Consider the following 19,329-nt stretch of genomic DNA (forward strand, 5'->3'; position numbering starts at 1 on the left):
AAGTCATTTGCAATTATTATTGTAAGAGGTGGAAAGTACTGGAAATTTGGGAAGACTTGTCATCCAGACTTTAGGGAACACCCTCGTTTATTATCATTGATCAATCTCCGATTGTGTAAGAACTCCTGATGAGTTTATAATAATAATCATCCAAGCAAGAAAACCAGATGCCATAACAGTCAATAACAAAGAAAAAAGCTAGATTTTGCTGTCCCTGATTTCACAGATAAATAAGACATAAAAACGAAACAAATAACTTATTAGAGAAAATAATATCGAAAAATTAAAAAAAAAAACTGGAAGAAATTGGAATCCAAGGAAAACCTGAGACATCGGACAGCAAGTTTGAAAATAACTGAAATCTGAAATAAAATCTTTGGATGTGGAAGCCAACCCACGTGAACGGCATACACTAATCAGTCACATGAAATTGGCAATAAAAGCAAAAATCACACAGAAAGAACACAGCCACATGATCCCAATGGAACTGAAACTTCAAAATATTTCATGAACTGCCATCACATTCTTCCTTCAAAAATAATTTTGGTAAAAAAATAAAGTCAGAAATCAATGGCTAGAATAAAGGATTTCTGCAATAATGCCAAGTCCATTGCAAAAAAAAAAATGTGAAGAGTACTGGAAATGTGTCGAGACTTATCGTCATTCAAACTCCAGGAAACACTATTGGTTTTATCAGTGAGCAATCACTGATAATCTGTATGAAAACTCCTAGTGAGTAGTAGTAGTAGTAGTAGTAGTAGTAGTAGTAGTAGTAGTTGTTGTTGTTGTTGTTGTTGTTGTTGTTGTTAATAATAATAATAATAATAATAATAATAATGATAAGAAGAAGAGGAAGAAGAAGAAGAAGAAGAAGAAGAAGAAGAAGAAGAAGAATGTCTTAAAAATATATTGCTGTTTGTGAATTTTTAAGGAAATATAAGTTGTGACAATATGCCACGGGTACGTTTAATATATATATATATATATATATATATATATATATATATATATATATATATATATATATATATATATATATATATATATATATATATATACACGCGTGTATGTGCACATGCGTGCGAGTGTGTGTACATACGTGTGTGAGTTATACGATGTTTATTTTTTTTATGGGACAAAAGAACTTGTCTTTAACTGATTTTCGAAAGAAGGTGGTTAGTATTGCCACTGTCAACTGACCAATCACAATACGGACACGTCCACTAGATTGACAACCAAAATCGCAGTGTAAAATGAAAGTTGTTTTTTAACGGGACATTTCTGTTTACCATGTACACGTATTTATATTCAGCTTAAGATCATTTGCAAATTTATTTCACAGGTAAGCAAAAAAACTGCACTTTTTTCATGCCAGATGAATTTACAATTCTATTAGTGTCACATTAATTACAATGTGAGCGTTAAGTGCCAACAACCACGGCCATCAACAACAACTATCGAATCTAATGTGGACATTTACGCATTTAGAAATGAATGAAAGAGATTATATAGACGTTGTAAACAAACCCATGTGTTAATATTTTTTCGTCAATTTTAATCCAATGTTCAGACACAAATTTTCACATTTAAAATGAATTTGGAAGGAATTTTGGTTTATACTACAGATGTATGTACCGCATCTTTTCTTCCTTTTTTTTTTTCTATAAAAATATTCTTTATATAATATTTTTCGACAATAATCGAGATAAATGGATAACTACGGTAAATATGGCCCGATAGGCCAACATAAGACCTACCTTAAAAAACTAATTTTCAAAGGGTTTCCGGGTGTGCTGAAAACGAATATCGCATTTACAATTGGGGCCGGCAACTAGTTTTTACGATACTGAAAAGATACTTTTCCGCATGTTTCATGTAGTAATATAACGCGGCAGCCATATTTGTTCAAAACAGAAACAACGTAGTGAATTTTTAAGATAATGAATAGCTAATCTTTAAATATATATATATATATATATATATATATATATATATATATATATATATATATATATATATATACATACAACATACATATATATACATATATATGCATACATATATATACATATATGCATATATATATACATATATATATACATACATACATATATATACATATATATATATACATACATACATATATATATGCATACATATATATACATATATATATACATGCATATATATATATACATACATACATATATATACATATATATATACATACATATATATACATACATATATACATATATATACATACATACATACACATACATATATATATACATACATACATATATATGCATATATATACATACATATATATACATATATATATACATACATACATATATACATATATATATACATACATATATATACATATATATATACATACATATATATACATATATATATACATATATATATACATACATATATATACATATATATATACATACATATATATATATATATATATATATATATATATATATATATATATATATATATATATATATATGTATATCCGCTTGCGCGTACAACAATGACCACCGCCACCATTTATAATATAAAGACTTACATTGTTTAATATCCGGAAAACTATTTATTTGCGGAAATTTTTAATGTAATATTCGTTTGCAGTATACCCGAAAACCGTTAGAAGTTATTTTAAAGGAAGATGTTAAGGTAGAAACCAAATAAAATTTTACAAATATGGTCAAATATGGCTGCCGCCTTATATTGCTACATGAAACATGCGGAAAATTATTTTTCACGATACTTTCAGTATCGTGAAAAATAATGCTGGCCCAATTTTAAATGCAATATTCGTTTTCAGCATACCCGAAAACCCTTCAAAAACAAGTTTTGCAAGGTAGGTTTTGTATTGGTCTACCAGGCCACAATTACCCAAAGTAAAATTACGTAATCTTTCAAAGTGCTGCTAAAACCATATTTTTCAGAGTTGTACATATTTCTAGTAAAATATTTGTAGCATTGGTTTTGATTTCCAATGCTTTTTTCTTTCTGTGGGTGAGGGGATTTCGGTGGTACGCCTCTAAACTTTATAGCTGCTGCTGCTGCTGCTAATAATAATAATAATAATAATAATAATAATAATAATAATAATAACAACAACAACAACAACAACAACAAAAACTCCAGGCAATATCACCATTTGTTCTCTAAGAGCAATCTTTGATGATAGTTTATGTGGCTCCTCCCAGTGAGTAAATAATAATACAGTAGAACCCAGAATACGGCATAAAAAATTAGTAACAAAATACAGTACAGTATATAATACATATGTATATAATCAAATAACATTTAAAATACCACCGTAAGGCGGGGCAAATAACCAGATGCAGGAAAAACATCGTATTCCACATCGTAACCTGAAAAAAACGCATCCTATGGCCGCCGTATTCCGGGGTTTACTGTTATAATTATAATACCAACCCACGTAGCCTAGAATACATATTCCATAAGTCCTAAAGATAAGTTGGGAGTTTACTAAGCACATGCATATTATTGATGCGCACGCGAGCGTAATCCTTTAGAAAGATAGAGACACAGACAGACAGACAGACAGAGCAAGCAAATGTGTTTAAACGCAACGTTGACCCGGAAAAAAAAAAACTTCTCTGTCTTTTGTTAACTCGGTTTTAACAGAGAGCCATAATAGTAATAATGCATTGTTACATTTGGCAAGTGATATAAGTTAATCCAAAATGCTCGATTTTATAGATAGAGCGGGTGTGTTTACTTGGCGTTGCCCGGGAGTCATCAATATCCTAAATAGAGCAATCCTATGTTGAACAGGTGTTTTTAAACACCGCGTTTATCAAGGGAAAGATTTTCACTGTATCTTGTTATACTATCGTGTACCAGAAAAAGGCACTAGGCGTTGCTTGATGCAGGGTGAGCAGACAAGAAACTCAAGAATGATAAGTTGACCAGAAATACATAAACAAACTCATCCAGTGGAGACAACACCGTTAATAACGAAAAAAGAAAATTGTGTTATCTTTAAACAAATATATATATATATATATATATATATATATATATATATATATATATATATATATATATATATATATATATATATATAAAATAAAAATTACAATTAAATTTATCAAAATGATCCAAGATGGAAAATTAAAGTATATTATAAATATTAAAGAATTAATATTTATAAAATTATCTCAGCCAGATGTAAAAGCTCGATAAAAACTAAATAGGAAATAGAGCTTTTTTATTTATCTATTTATTCTTTATTTATTATTTATTTTCTATTTATTTATTAATTTATTTATTTATTTTCCATTTAGTGTCGTCTAACAACTCTTGCTGACATTTTCTTAAGTGATGACCTGTACATTTCAGTTGACCTATATTATTTTGCCCTATATATTTTTTCGCGCCTTTAACATTTCCTGTCTGGGTCATTTTGACTTTTGTTTCCCTTTATTTTATTTTATATTTTATATTTAACTTCATCATCATTTTTTTCTCTCCTTTTTTCCTCTCTCCTCTTTCTCTTCCCTGATCTTTCTTATTTATATTTATGTCTCGGAAGTAGAGTGAAAAGCATATCTTATATTTCTTTTATTAATATTATTGGAATTTTTTCTTTTTTCCTTGTACACATTTTTGTGAATTATTCTATGGATTTCTGCCTTTGGATTATTATGGACCATCTTCTTCCAATTACGGGATTTCCTTGGATTTTACTTGTACAAATGGAAATTCTTTTAACTTTCTTGAAGTTTTACATTTGGATTTTACCGTCACCGGATTTTTTATCTTCCACCAGACTATCCATTCATGTGTAATCACCTTTTTCTTTACCATATTCCCTCTGATTCACTTTTTTTGTTTTCAAGTAAGATCTTTGACTTACTTGTTGTTTCATCAAATACTTCTGTATGCAAAATCCGATCCCGCATTTTGCTAATTCCTACCCTCTAATGAGAAGGAAAGTATTTCTTCGAAACTCCATGGATTAAGGACTATCCATTTATCTAGTGTTTCCTTTTCAGATTAAATATGTTTTTTAACTCATTTCAAAGTGTTTTTTTAACATATTTTATTAACTGTTTGCTCATATATATATATATATATATATATATATATATATATATATATATATATATATATATATATATATATATATATATATATAAATGAAATAAGAATTACAGTTAAGTTTACCAAAATAATCCAAGATGGCAAAACTAAAGTATATTATAAATATTGAAGAGTTAATATTTATAAAGTAATCTCAACCAGATGTAAAAGCTCGATAAAACCACATAGGAAATAGAGCTTATAATAGGAACAAGTAGTTAATAAAACATGTTAAAATACTTTGAAAAAGAGTTAAAAAATAGTTAATTTTAAAAAGGAAGCACAAAATAAGTGGATAGTCCTCAATCTGCGGAGTTTCGAAGAAATACTCTCCTTCTCATTAGAGGGTAGGATTTAGCAAAATGCAGGATCGAATTTTGCTTGCAAAATTATTTCATGAAACTACGAGTAAGTCATAGATCTTACTTGATAACAAATAGTGAAGCAGAGGGAATATGGTGAAGAAAAAGGTGATTTCACGTGAATGGATAGTCTGATGAAGGGTAAAATATTCAATAACGGTAAAATCCAAAAATACAAAATACAAAAAAGTTGGTTAAATTTCCATTTCCACAAGTAAAATCCAAGGGAATCGCGTAATTGGAAGATGGTTCAAAGTAATCCAAAAGGCAGAAATCTGTGGAATAATTCACAAATGTGTACAAGGAAAAAGGAATCAGTTCAAACAATATTATTAAAAGAAAGATAAGATGTGCGTAGGAAAAAGAATTTAAAACGACTGGCAAGGCTGGGCTGATTTTAGAAGAATGAGTGAAGAAGAAAAAACAATTGAATGGTGATTGAGTTAATTTAGAAGAATGAATTTAAAAAAAATTGAATGGTGATTTAGTTAATTTTAGAATAGAAAAGCCAATGTCAAAATGACTCAGACAAGATGACGTTGAAATGGCACCAAATTTAAAGCAAAAAAGGGGTCAACTGAAATATACAAGTTATTACTTAAGAATTAAATTATCAGCAGGAGTTATTAAAGGAAGCAAATGAATTGAGAAGAATGATAAGTTAAATACATACACAAGCACATGCATGCATACATACATACATACATATATAAATACATACAATTACACATATACATATATATATATATATATATATATATATATATATATATATATATATATATGCACGCATATATACATACGTATAAGTAAATAGATGAGTAAATAAAAAATAAAAAGATTTTAAGGGGAGAGGATGGCCGGTATCTGCAAATTCCGGAATAAGGCAAGTAAGTATACATTTACTTCCATACTTACTTACCTTATTCCGGAATTTGCAGATACCAGCCATCCTCTCCCCTTAATTTTTTTAACTCTTTATTTATTTACTCATCTATTTACGTAATGACAACAGCAGACTAGACAGCATAAAACCCAAAGTCATAAATCTATCTACAGAGACACTTACAAATAGCGAAATTGAAGTACTAAAACTGGACCTCAAATTCTGCCCAATCCCTAAAAGTAACATAGCAGAGTTAAAGAAAGACCTTAAAGAATTTGAATGCAAATTCAGACTGATAGATTTATTAAATGACAAGGGAACCACAACAGATGATTCTCTAGTGAAAAACAAATCAATATACTTCCCCAACAAACAAAACAATACAAAGGAACTAAACACCTTCTTTGAAACTTTAACCCCCAATAAAAAGAAAAAACCCACCAGTAATCTAACACGAAAACAAAATCAAGCACTTGAAAAAAATCCGACTTAATAGCAACATAATTATAAAGGAAGCAGACAAAGGTAGTGTGGTGGTTATCTTGAATAAAGACTACTATAAAACAGAAATTTTAGAATCACTAGGAAACAAAAACTATTACAAACTAATTAGCTCTAATCTAGACAAACAACCATATCTAAAATCACAAAACTCTGCGTAACATACAATAGAACATTAACTAAAAAAGAAAAAGACTTCCTTACAAACTTCACAACAAAAACAAACATCTTCTATGGACTACCCAAAATACACAAATCTAATGAGGTAAGACATGCCATCAACATACAAAAGTCAGAATACATAAGCACCCCAAACCCCAATGACCTCACATCCAAACCCATAGTAGCATAACCAACAAGCAGACTTAGCAACCTATTAGATATATTATTACAGCCCTTCACCGATCTAGTTAAAAGTTACATAAGAGATAACATACACTTCCTTAGCTCCCTACCACAAACAGTAGACGATGGGACAATACTAGCCACATTCGATGTTAGCAGCCTATACAGCAATATTCCACACAACTTGGGGAAAAGCTATTTCATACTGGATTGACAAACATACACAAACTTTACACCCCAATTTCACCAAACAATTCGTGATTGACAGCATTGACATAATCCTCAACAATAACTCCTTCGAATTTAATAATGACAACTACATCCAAACACTAGGCACAGCAATGGGTACTAAAACGGCACCAACATATGCCACCCTTACACTCGCCTTCCTGGAAGAAATCCTTTATGAAAGGATAGAACAGAAATACAGACACAATATCAAAATACTCTTTATAAAATCTTGGAAAAGATACCTGGACGACTGCTTTATCCTCTGGAAAACCACATGGGGGGATATCAGAGAGCTTCACACTATACTACAAAACCTACACCCAAAAATAAACTTCACCCTAAAACAGAGCCCCACAGAACTACTTTTTCTAGACATCCTAGTAACAATTATAAACAACAACATAATCACAGACATCTACCACAAACCCACAAACACTCAACAATACCTTCACTTCAAAAGCCACCATCCCCAAAACTCTAAAATCCATACTCTACTCCTTGGCACGTAGAGTCTGCACCATAGTCACAGACAGACACCTCCATTTGACTCGACTAAATGAACTGCAAATAACCCTGCAGAAAAGAGGATATCCACCACCACTAATACGTAAAGGTATTGAACTGGCAGAAAAAATCCCAGTAGACCAACGAAAAACCAGAAAAAACACAACAAAGAAAAAATTCTAGCATACGTCTCCACACACAGCACAAACAACCTAGAACTATTTACAGAGATAATAAAAAACTTATCCTTCTCAGTCAGAACGATGAACTAAAGAACAAAAATAATAAAAAGCAAACTTAAAACACATCTTAACCTCCTCTAAACTCGTTCAACACACTACAAAAGGAGTCACAAAATGCAATAAACAGCGATGTGGAGTTTGTGACATAATAATAGAAGGAAACACATACACATTCAAAAATCCAACACAAACGTTCAGAATGAAAAGGACCTAATCTGCGCCTCCAGAAATGTAGTGTATGCACTAAGATGCACAACATGCGACAAATCTTACATAGGCGCCACCAAAAACCTCAGCAATAAAGTGGCCTTACATAAGAGCAACATTAAAATCGCAGATAACAGACACCTTTATGTTTCAAAACACGTGCATACATGCAGTGGAAATAGTTTCAAAATAATGCCAATCTTCCAAACAGACAACTACTTTTATTTATTTACAGGATAAAAATTTCATAAGATTCATTCCCGAATTAAACATAGCTTAATATCAACACACAAACAAATGAAATGCAAAGCACATTCGCACGCACGTTCATATACATGTACACCCCACACATAAACAAGCATAATGTTATGAATGCCCCAACTGACTAAGATTAAAACGAAAATCACCATAGAAAGAAACTAAAATCTAAAAATTCAAAAAATCGAAATTAAATGAAAACATCTCTACCAATTACCCTTGTTTCAGAGGAGTTGGTCCCCGACACACATTAAAACGAATTTGTATCACATTTGCTTTCTTAGGCAAGCAACTAAATTTATAATGTTATAAAACTATTAGACATATAACACACATTCTACAAACCAATACAATACACAGACACAGACACACACGCACAGACACACATGCACAGACACAGACACACACACACACACACACACACACACACACACACACACACACACACACACACACACACACACACACACACACACTCCCCTACGCACTCATTTGACCAAGTACCAACCTGGCCTTCACTTCCACCCAAGTAATAAAAAAATAAATAAAGTAGTAAAAGGAAAAACAAGAAAAGAGTGGGAAAAGCAAAAGACAGCAATGACCATGGTCTGACCCCCCCAATAAGCAAGGGTAGGGGTGGAACACACCCGTGAAGACCTTTAGAATCATTTACAGACATTTCCATGTCACCAACATGGACTGCGAAAATGCTTTTATACATTCTGAACACATTTTAAATAGTTAAATATTTTACACTTTGAATACAGGACGCTTCACAGAACGTCCGAAACGCTTAAAAAACTATTTCAATGATTTAAAAACATTATTACAATGATCTAAATATGATACCTTTTTCAAATGAAAAATCAGAACACGGAATAATGAAATAATGTTAAAAAATACATACCAATTATTGGTGACCTTTCTCATTTAAATATATATATATATATATATATATATATATATATATATATATATATATATATACAAACTCTTAATCAAAAATTTAAGACCACTTGAAAATCTGTAAAAAGAAATCCTTTTTTAATGATAGATTTTAAACTCCTCCCATTTAAGCTACAAATACTACAAACTAAAAAGTTATAGAAAAAAGCTACATTCCAAACATTTAATTCAGAAATTTACATTTTTATAAAATGAGGCATTTTACACTTGATCAAAATTATAAGATCAGGGCTATAAATTGTTTTTTAGTTCTGTTACAGATTAGCAATCACTGCATAAAGGTGTCACCATGCCTAAAACACTGGTAGCCCTCAAAATTTCTCCTGCATTGAGTAGGAGAATAAGACAGGTTGTTGTGAAAGGCAAGGGACTTTCTTCTAGTCAAATTAAGGCAGTCACAGATGTTGATTGCAGGCTAATAACCATCAGATGAGACTTCCAACAAAAAGGCATAGTAAATAAAAAGCATAAACATGTTACAAGGTGGACCGCTTATGTTTTCATTATGAATACCAAACATAAGACATTGAGAAGTGGAAGAAAATCCTGTTTTCTGATGAGAAAAAATTTAATATAGATGGTCCTGATGGCTTCCAATGACATTGGCATGACGAAAACATGCCTCCTGAAATTTTCTCCACATGTAATAGTAGTGGAGGGTCCCTAATGGTATGGGGTGCCTTTTCTCACATAGGGATGATGGAGCTCCAGATGGTGCCGGGTCGTCAGACAGTAGCTGATTATGTTGGTATGCTACAAAAAGCATCGTTGATGACAGAGAGCCATCGTTTGTGTGGGGATAAATGGTTATTCCAACAGGATAGTGCTACAATTCATGCTGTATGACGGACCTTGACCTTTCTGTAAGAAAATGGGGTTCCTCTCTTGGTACATCCTGCATGTTCACCGGACTCGAACCTAATTGAAAATGTTTGGGGATGGATGACAAGAGATGTTTATTGAAATGGCAAACAATATTCAACAAAAAATGAACTTCCTGAACCCATTTTCAGAAGCTGGAGCAACATCCCCCAAACCTTGACGCAAACGCTTATTTCTAGCACGCCCCAAAGAATGTGTGAAGTCATCAAAACCAGTGGAGGCAGAACTCATTATTAAATTTGGTTGTTGAATGTTTTCATACACTTTTCGTACAATTTCGTAGAATTTATACCCCTGGTTTTATAATTTTGATCGAGTGTAAAATACCTCATTTTATAAAAATATAAATTTCTGAATTAAATGTTTGGAATGTTGCTTTTTTACCATAACCTTACAGGTTGTAGTATTGGTAACCTTAAGTGAGAGGAGTTTAAAATCTATCCTTTAAAAAAGGTTTCTTTTTAAAGATTTTAAAGTGGTCCTAAATTTTGTATATATATATATATATATATATATATATATATATATATATATATATATATATATATATATATATATATATATACTAGCAAAAGTAGCCGTCATTGACTGGGTTCAAAAACAGCCTACAGAAAATGGACTCTGATTTATGAAAGTATAATAGGTTATGAAAAGAAAATGTTGTAAATTTGGGTTGAATTTGAGGGTATCAAAACCAAAGCTCAATATGATGAAAGTAAAAATAAAATAGATAAACTCCATAATTTATTATACCATACCTGTTCACGCTGAAACACTTATCACAATATTCTGTCGATCTATATTAAAAAAAACTTTGTTAAACTTTGTGACATATTTCCATTCTATGGAGGTCAGGTGCAAACGAACACCCCATAATTTTATTATACCATATTTCTTCAAACTGAAACATAATTATCTAAGTATAATTACACAGATAGATATGAAAAGTCTTTATTAAAGTTTGTGCCTATTTCCATTCTATGGATGTCAGGCGCGAACGCAGACCCCACAATTTTATTATACCATCCCTATTTAAGTTAAAACATACTTATCAAAGTATTATTATGTACATCTATATCAAAAACACTTGTAAACGTTTTTTTTTTAATTTTTTTATTTTTTATTTCCCTACTTTGTGGACCAGGCGTGAACGCAGACTCCACAATTTTGATGAACCACCATTCTGCCAGATCAAACATACCCATTCCTGTGTCTCGATACATCTTCTATCATTGTATGTAATCAGTTTTTTAAAATAGTCAACCATATAGGAGCCTATTCGTGACCAAAGTGTGTTTGCCTTTAACTTAGCTTTTGCAGGTCGTTTGCACCCAGATATCTCATTTACTACTTGCCAAGCCAGATAGGATTGTTTGTTATCTGCTGCATTCTGGATTCGATCTATTTGTTCTTGAACATACTTCTGTTGTTCTGATAGGTACATCATACTAAGCTCTTGAAGCGCCTGCTTCCTTAATTTTGTATTCATGTTGCTTCTTTATTATGTTTTTTAACTTTTCTCGTTTTAATATTATTTTGTCATTTTCCCACGGTACTTTTCACTTTACCTTGGGCTTCAGAGATATACACTTCTTTGCTGCTTCTTGGTGCGATCTAACGAAGTTTTCATAGGTGGTATTAGCAGTTGGTTCTTGCTCTTGTGCTTGTAAAGCATCAAATCTGTTTCGCAGTTCGAAGATGAATCTCTGTTTGATCTGATTGTCATGTGACAACGTTGACCAGTTGTAAGGCTGTCTAGATGATTTTTTAGTTTTGTTCGCTCGCAGGCTTAACTTCAACTTAGAGGTTACAATCCTATGATCAGTGGACACACCATAGAAACTGCTATAAGCTTCACAGTTATGACAGCTATTGATCCACTTCTTATTCATAAAAAGATAGTCCAGTTGTGCCTTGTCTCCATTTGGAGATTGATGGGTCCAGAGCTTACGGGGTCTTTTCTGAAAACGGATATTCATGCATTGTAGGTTGTTTTCAAGGAGAAAAATTAATAGATACTCTCCATTTCGGTTTGTTCCATCACGGAAAGAGAACTTATGCTTGTTGTCTTCCCGTCCTATATGTGCATTCATGTCACCTCCGATAACCAATAAATTATGTTTGGGGATTGAGCGCATTATTGCTGACATTTCATCGTAGAAATTCAGTATCACTTGTTTGTCACTGACGTTGGTAGGGCTGTAGCAACAAATAACAGTAGTAGCAGGATTGTCACTGAAGGTAGCAAGAATTATCCTTTGTGTTATCTTCTCAACACTTTTCATACTAGTGTCCAGCTGTTACCAATTTTATGGTACTTTATGTCCATGTCGTTGTGGAAGAGACGGTGCTCTTGAATACACACAATATCGATATCGTGTTCTTTGGATGAAGCAACAAGTTCTGATATTTGAGATGTGGATTGAAGTGTCCGTACATTAAAGGTGGATATTTTGATCGCATGTCTACATTTTGCTAGATTGTTGTACAGGAACTCGATATTGAGAAGGGTGATTTTACAATGGAGGAACTTCTAAATGTACTAAAGAAGACCAAGAATCGTAAAGCTGCAGGCTTAGATAACATACCTCCTGAAGTATGGAAGACAGGTGGTTTCAATGACATACTTCTTAATTCATGCAATTCTGTATATAATCAAAACATTATTAATATATGGAGGGAAGGATGCATACTTCCCTTCCCCCAAGAAGGGTGACCTAAGCATACCAAGCAACTACAGGGGAATAACACTCACTCCAATTGCAGCAAAAATCTACAATGCCATGCTTCTCAACCGTATCCAACCAAAGATCGAAGAAGTGCTCAGGAAGAACCAAAATGGATTTAGAAAGAATCGCTCTACTACTAGTTAAATACTTACTGTTAGGAAACTGATTGAAGAAGTCAAAGCAAAAAACATTGAGGCAGTCATGATCTTTCTAGATTTCTCCAAAGCATTCGACTCTGTACAAAGAGGAAAAATGGCCAGCATATTAAAAGCATATGGCATTCCAAATGAAGTCATTAACGCTATCATGATGCTATATGAGCACACTCGAGCAATGGTTATGTCCCCAGATGAGGACACTGAATTTTTCAACATCCGCACTGGGGTTCTACAAGGAGATACTCTTGCCCCTTTTCTTTTCATTGTCTGTCTTGACTTTGTACTTCGCACCTCTGTTGATATACACAACATGCTAGGCTTCACCCTAAATGAATCCAGAAACAGACATCATCAATCAGCACATATAACTGATGCAGATTACGCAGACGATATTGCTTTGTTCGCGAACAACACTGCTGATGCGCAAACACTGTTATGTAAGCTAGAAAAGTCTGCAAATAACATTGGTCTCCACATAAATGCGGATACAACAAAGTTTATGACTTTCAATGTGAAGGGAGAGATCAGGGCTTTGATTGGATCAACACTGAAAGAAGTCGCTGAGTTTACGTATCTGGGCAGCAACATAGTTTCCATAGAGAGAGATATCGGAATTCGCATCTCAAAAGCATGGACCACATTGGATGGGCTACATTCAGTATGGACTTCGAGACTGGCTAACAAACTGAAAAGGCAGTTCTTCAGGGCAGTGGTAGAGTCTGTTCTTGTTTACGGTGCTACGACCTGGACACTCACCAAAAGATTGGAAAGAAAACTAGATGGCACATACACCCGTATGCTAAGAACAATATTAAATATATCTTGGCAAAATCATCCCACGAAGCAGCAACTTTATGGCAATCTACTTGCCATATCTAATACTATCAGAGAAAGACGCCTACGATTTGCTGGTCATTGTCTGAGGAGCAAGTATGAATTGGTGAGTGATGTATTGCTATGGACTCCACGACACGGACGCGCAAGCAGAGGACGACCTAGATCTACGTACATCCAACAAATAGCACACGATGCCAACTGTGAACCTGAAGATCTGAGGCAACTGATGGAAGACAGGAAACTCTGGAGAGGAAGACTCACATTGGTCCGGACAAGGAGCCCGTCATGATGATGATGATGATTCATGACAACACACACACACACACATTCAGCTTTATATATGTACTAGTAGAGTGGGAGGGGGGGGACTATGCCCGGTTGTAAAACACGCTTAAATATGATATTTTAATTTGTCCAGATTTCGTGTATATATTATTATAGAGTCGTGATTTCAAAAGTAAAAAAAAGTATTTGGATGCCATTAGCTAGAATCGAAACCGAAGGCAAAACTGTTGCATCCAAAGCTGGTAACATGTCACGTATGATTAAAAATTAAAAATTAAAAATAAACTAAGATGAATGTACAAAATGTGTAACGATTTTTTCAATTTTAACACCTTAAAAACTATTTTAACTGGCTAAAGACTATAAAAGAACGGTCAATAAAAAATCCAACCATTTGAGGCCCCTAACGCTGCTCTGTGACTTTTAGTTTCAAAAGAGATAGAGTTTGAAAATATGGAGACAGACAAACAGACAGACAGAGAGGTGGACACATAGCCTTTTATATATTAGGTGTGTGTGTGTGTGTGTTTGTGTGTGTGTGTGTGTAGGATAGAAAATTACCAGATTGGTGTCTGGTGTGTAATAACCCACTTCATGGGCAAGTAGAAGCTTTTCAGTTCTGGTCGACAGTCTATCTAAGAGATGCAAAATTCTGACAATACAAGTCTGCGTGCATTTGTTCATTGATTCATATTTTGCACTAATTCATGTAATCAGCTGTATCAATAAATGTGAATTTTCTCTGCTTTCCAAAAGAAAAAAAAATAGTAGACAAGCCAATATTTCAATTCAATCGACATAAAACGCAAATAGAAACTGCACTTGCACAACCTGTCACTTGAAACATTTGAAGATAGTATTTGTGGATGCCGACTCCATAGGTCAGATAGTAGAACATCCAATGATTAACTAGATTTGATTTCTGGCTTGGGATGGGTGCTAGTCTAGCCATACCGATGAGCTGTGATACAGTGATACAGCCTGTCTGTGAATGACTATATATAAGTCCCTTTCTTGGGTAAAGCACTTTGGTAAATGATTTCGTCTACTACTTCCTTAGTGTAATGCAAAACTCTTTGTAAATAAACAAGCAAATCGAGCACTTTAATAAAAAAAAAAAGTAGTAGTCAAATCGAGAGTTGCATGTTGCAACATCATCCAGTACGGGGTTTGATGGGGGCAGTTGCCATTAAATCGGGTTGGGAAAATGAAACCCAAGAAGACTATGATAACTGATATGCTGAACAGATCCAAAAAATGGGTTAAAGGACGTTTGAGTATGAAGAATAATTTGTTGCTATAGACATTAAGCATAACAATGGAAATCACTTTCTAGTACTGAGTGTTTGTGATCCTTCACGATATGCCATTTCGTGACAGTTGCGTTAACAACATTCATTCAGCATTGTGCATCAGTTAGAATTAATCTCTCTTGAGCGTGGCTGATCCGTGGAATTATTACAGCTTTTACCAGTGAAGGGTTCCGACAGCTTATGAGAATATGGAATATTAGACTCCATTACCGATCTGCTTATGTATCTGCTGGAAATGGCTTAGTGGAGTGAAGCCATCAGAATATAAAAGCTATTAATGTCTGGAAACACTGTTCCATAGATGCTGTCTATTGATGCAACATAACGCCTAAGGATGGTATGTTGTGTTCTACTGCACTGGCTGATGCAATTCAAAATCTTGTATGAATATGTGGTATTGATGTTGTGCCCCCACCAGATGTAGTTGGAGTATGGGTAAATACTCCTGGTGGAAAATGCGTAACTTGTTTTAGAATGGGTTGTGTAACTGACGTTCATGGTGTACAGGCGGTACAGGTTGATGGTACAGCGCAACACATAAAGGATTTGTGACTCATTGTAGGGTCGAGCAGTCAAATCGATTGTGAGAGCAACAATATTGAGTCATTGGATGGCAAAACTTTGATTTTTTTTCGGCAACCACTAAGTCCAGATGCACAGAATCTCTCGAACGCTGATAACAATGTAGGAAGTTTTATGACTGATGTCTCAATTAATATGATGCCACTCAGCGGAAGTGTGCGGACCAGGACACGTCAGCCATCCTGTTCTCTAAGTGATCATGAGATCATGAGGTGTTGTGATCAAAACGGTGAGAGTTGTGCATAAGAAGTGAATATGGTTAATACGTTGTAATGGTGAATTTTATATGCAAATGAGTTGAATGCGAGTAATATAAATAAACGTTCATTTGGGGGGGGGACAACATATGGATTATTTGTTTAAATAAGTCTTTTTGTTATTGCTGTTATTATTATCTTATTTTTTTATTGCTGTTAATTTTATGTATTGGATTTTGTCATTTCTTATATAATTACATGTAGAGGGTATAACATCTAGAATACCCTCTTTTCATCTAAGGAGGAGTACATAAAGATCTCCCAAATAAACACAATTTCAAGATGGGAAGACATTGAACCACAGCCTCTGTCTTCGATGTCCCCTTCCATGTGGATGGTGAGCATCTGGGTGTGTTCTTCCTTAAATTTGGAGAAATAGTAGCTGCCTCGCATGAGGAATACCAAGGGATATAGGGATATTTAATATTCTTCTAAACAAGGAAGGTTTTACAAAAATCCTATTCCACTTAAAAGTGAGGGAGGAAAAACTCCTCATTATTGTCGCAGACAGCCATTTTGTTGGGCTTGTGAGGAGATTAGATATCTTACCATAGAATGCCCTTAAAAGAAACCTCAGCCTAACCCAAAGACTAGAGTGAGCAAACGCCTGGGGGTTCCTTCCCCAAAAAAACTGCTAAAGACTCAGACCATGAAACTTGGCTAATTGTCTCCAGATTAAAAAGGCCCCTGATGTCCTGAATCTAGACTAAATGCAGGAGGCGGCCATGCTGAAAAATGATTTGGAGTATCGAGATATGTGGAAATTGTGAACTAAAAAAAAATCTGAATACCCTGAAAATGACCACCTTAGAATCCCTCAGCAAACCACAATCCCCCCTCCTAAACAAAGTCTATAATCCCCTCCGAAGCTGTCTACATCTAAAGACTGCACCCAGTTCCTGACAAAACTGAAACCCTGTTCTCCACCAAGAGCCATGCGTCTACCTATCACATCTCCCATCTCCCAGAAGTTACCAAAATGAATCCTCCTTAATCCTGTCAAAAAGATCAAACCTGCTCCCTTCCCGGTTCCATCCACTTTTGTAAGGCCCCATCATACTCCATACATATCCTTAATTGAAGATTGCTGTAATTTCCCCAATGTCAAAAGGATTCTAACCGTAATCAGGGAAAAGGAAGAAGTAAATGGTTAATGCTAGAGGAGGCTAATAAATCCTTTGAACTTTCATTTCCTCTAGTAATTTTTAATGATGCAGATATGAGTAATTTATGAAAATGCTGTGTTGGGCAGGCCCTCGTAAAGATGTACCCCTCCCTGTATAGCAAAATTAAGCTATCCTTAGCATGTCAGTGGTAACTCCTGTGACAAGCTCATCAATACTCAAATGGGTACCTATTCAATTAGGAGAGCTGTCAGCATACTGATGACTACGACGTTTGTTTCTGGATCTCAACCTTGAGACACCTTAATGGATCTCAAGCTTGCTAGTTTGAATATCTAGAGGCTGAGGGTCGACTCGTGCAAACCTCGTCTGAGCTGGAATCTGCAGCACCTCAAAGTGGATATCTCATTCCAGCTAATCATTTGAGTGCGCTGTCTAGGAGCTATCATGCTTACTCAGCATACTTTGATTCTTGTTTAAGAGATGTTTCTTGGTTAGTGAAAAAATCATTGGATGTGTTGTGTGACCCTTGCTTCTTAAATTTGGAAAAAAAAACTGTGCATTCTGGATGTTACCATAAAAGGTAGGGCATTTCGTTTTATTGAAGTTTATGCACTTACTGTCCATGTTGAGCTTGCCGCTTTTCTTTGACAAATTGAGGCATTTATGAGTACTTCCCAAATGGTTATTTTAGCACAATTCTGGAACGCAGTCCTGGATAATGCTTTAGATTGTTTGGAATCGGGATACTGTTTTATAAATATCACATAAAATATTACGATGGTAACGAAATCTCCTTTGCCTAGATGCTGCTACATTGTGCATCACATGATTCTTCAGGTCATTGGCCTCCTTCTCTCGGTCGCCACAGTGTGTGTCTCTTTTTTGTAGATGTGAGATGGTGTTACTTTCGCTGGAAACACATCACAGTTTGAGTGACTCTCATGACAAAATTTCATGCAGACTGTAGGTTAGCCATCTGTTGTTCTGTGTGTGTGTCTTGTGCAACTTATCTTGAGAAGAACTAGCTCTGGCTCAACTATGTGTTTGATCTAGATAAGAAGTTTGCATTTCCGACTTTTGTATAAGAAATATTGAAAATCCTTGTTACGCATGTTCTTCCTAGTCGCCACTCTGATGTTTATTTCTGCCTTGCCTAAATCTTTCGTTTTTTTCTAGTTTATCAATGTGCAGCCAAAGTCAAAACATCTGCTATGATCCTTTTTCTGCTTGCCACAGGTTTCACACTCCTGTCGCAATTCTTCAGCTCACATTCGGTTGCTTTTGAGGTATTCAAGCTTCTTTTGAGAGTTTCATAATTTGTAATCCATCATGATGCAAATTATTTTTTTCCCCTTATCTCAGTACTTTCTACTCGTTCCTCTAGCTGTAAAACTCACCGATAGTACACCAAACGTGTTATCCATTGCACTTTAAATACTACAAATATTTATGAAATGAAAAATAAAGTGGTCAATTATTATCGCGATCCGAAGGCTCTCTTTTCATTAGATACTA

General features: G+C 34.1%; 1 protein-coding gene across 1 annotated transcript in view; it reads left to right on the forward strand.

The window, feature by feature from the left end:
• The first annotated feature begins 1,147 nt into the window (after positions 1-1,147).
• LOC145293830 (uncharacterized) overlaps positions 1,148-19,329 on the forward strand; it is a 51,193-nt gene continuing 33,011 nt past the window's right edge. The window contains exon 1 of the mRNA XM_080140485.1: positions 1,148-1,342. The gene's annotated coding sequence lies outside the window, so the exon portion shown is untranslated. The remainder of the gene's footprint in view (positions 1,343-19,329) is intronic.

This window comes from Euprymna scolopes, chromosome 15 (assembly GCF_053919585.1).
Source record: "Euprymna scolopes isolate OS-2025 chromosome 15, ASM5391958v1, whole genome shotgun sequence".
In the NCBI taxonomy this organism is placed as follows: Eukaryota; Metazoa; Mollusca; class Cephalopoda; order Sepiida; family Sepiolidae; genus Euprymna; species Euprymna scolopes.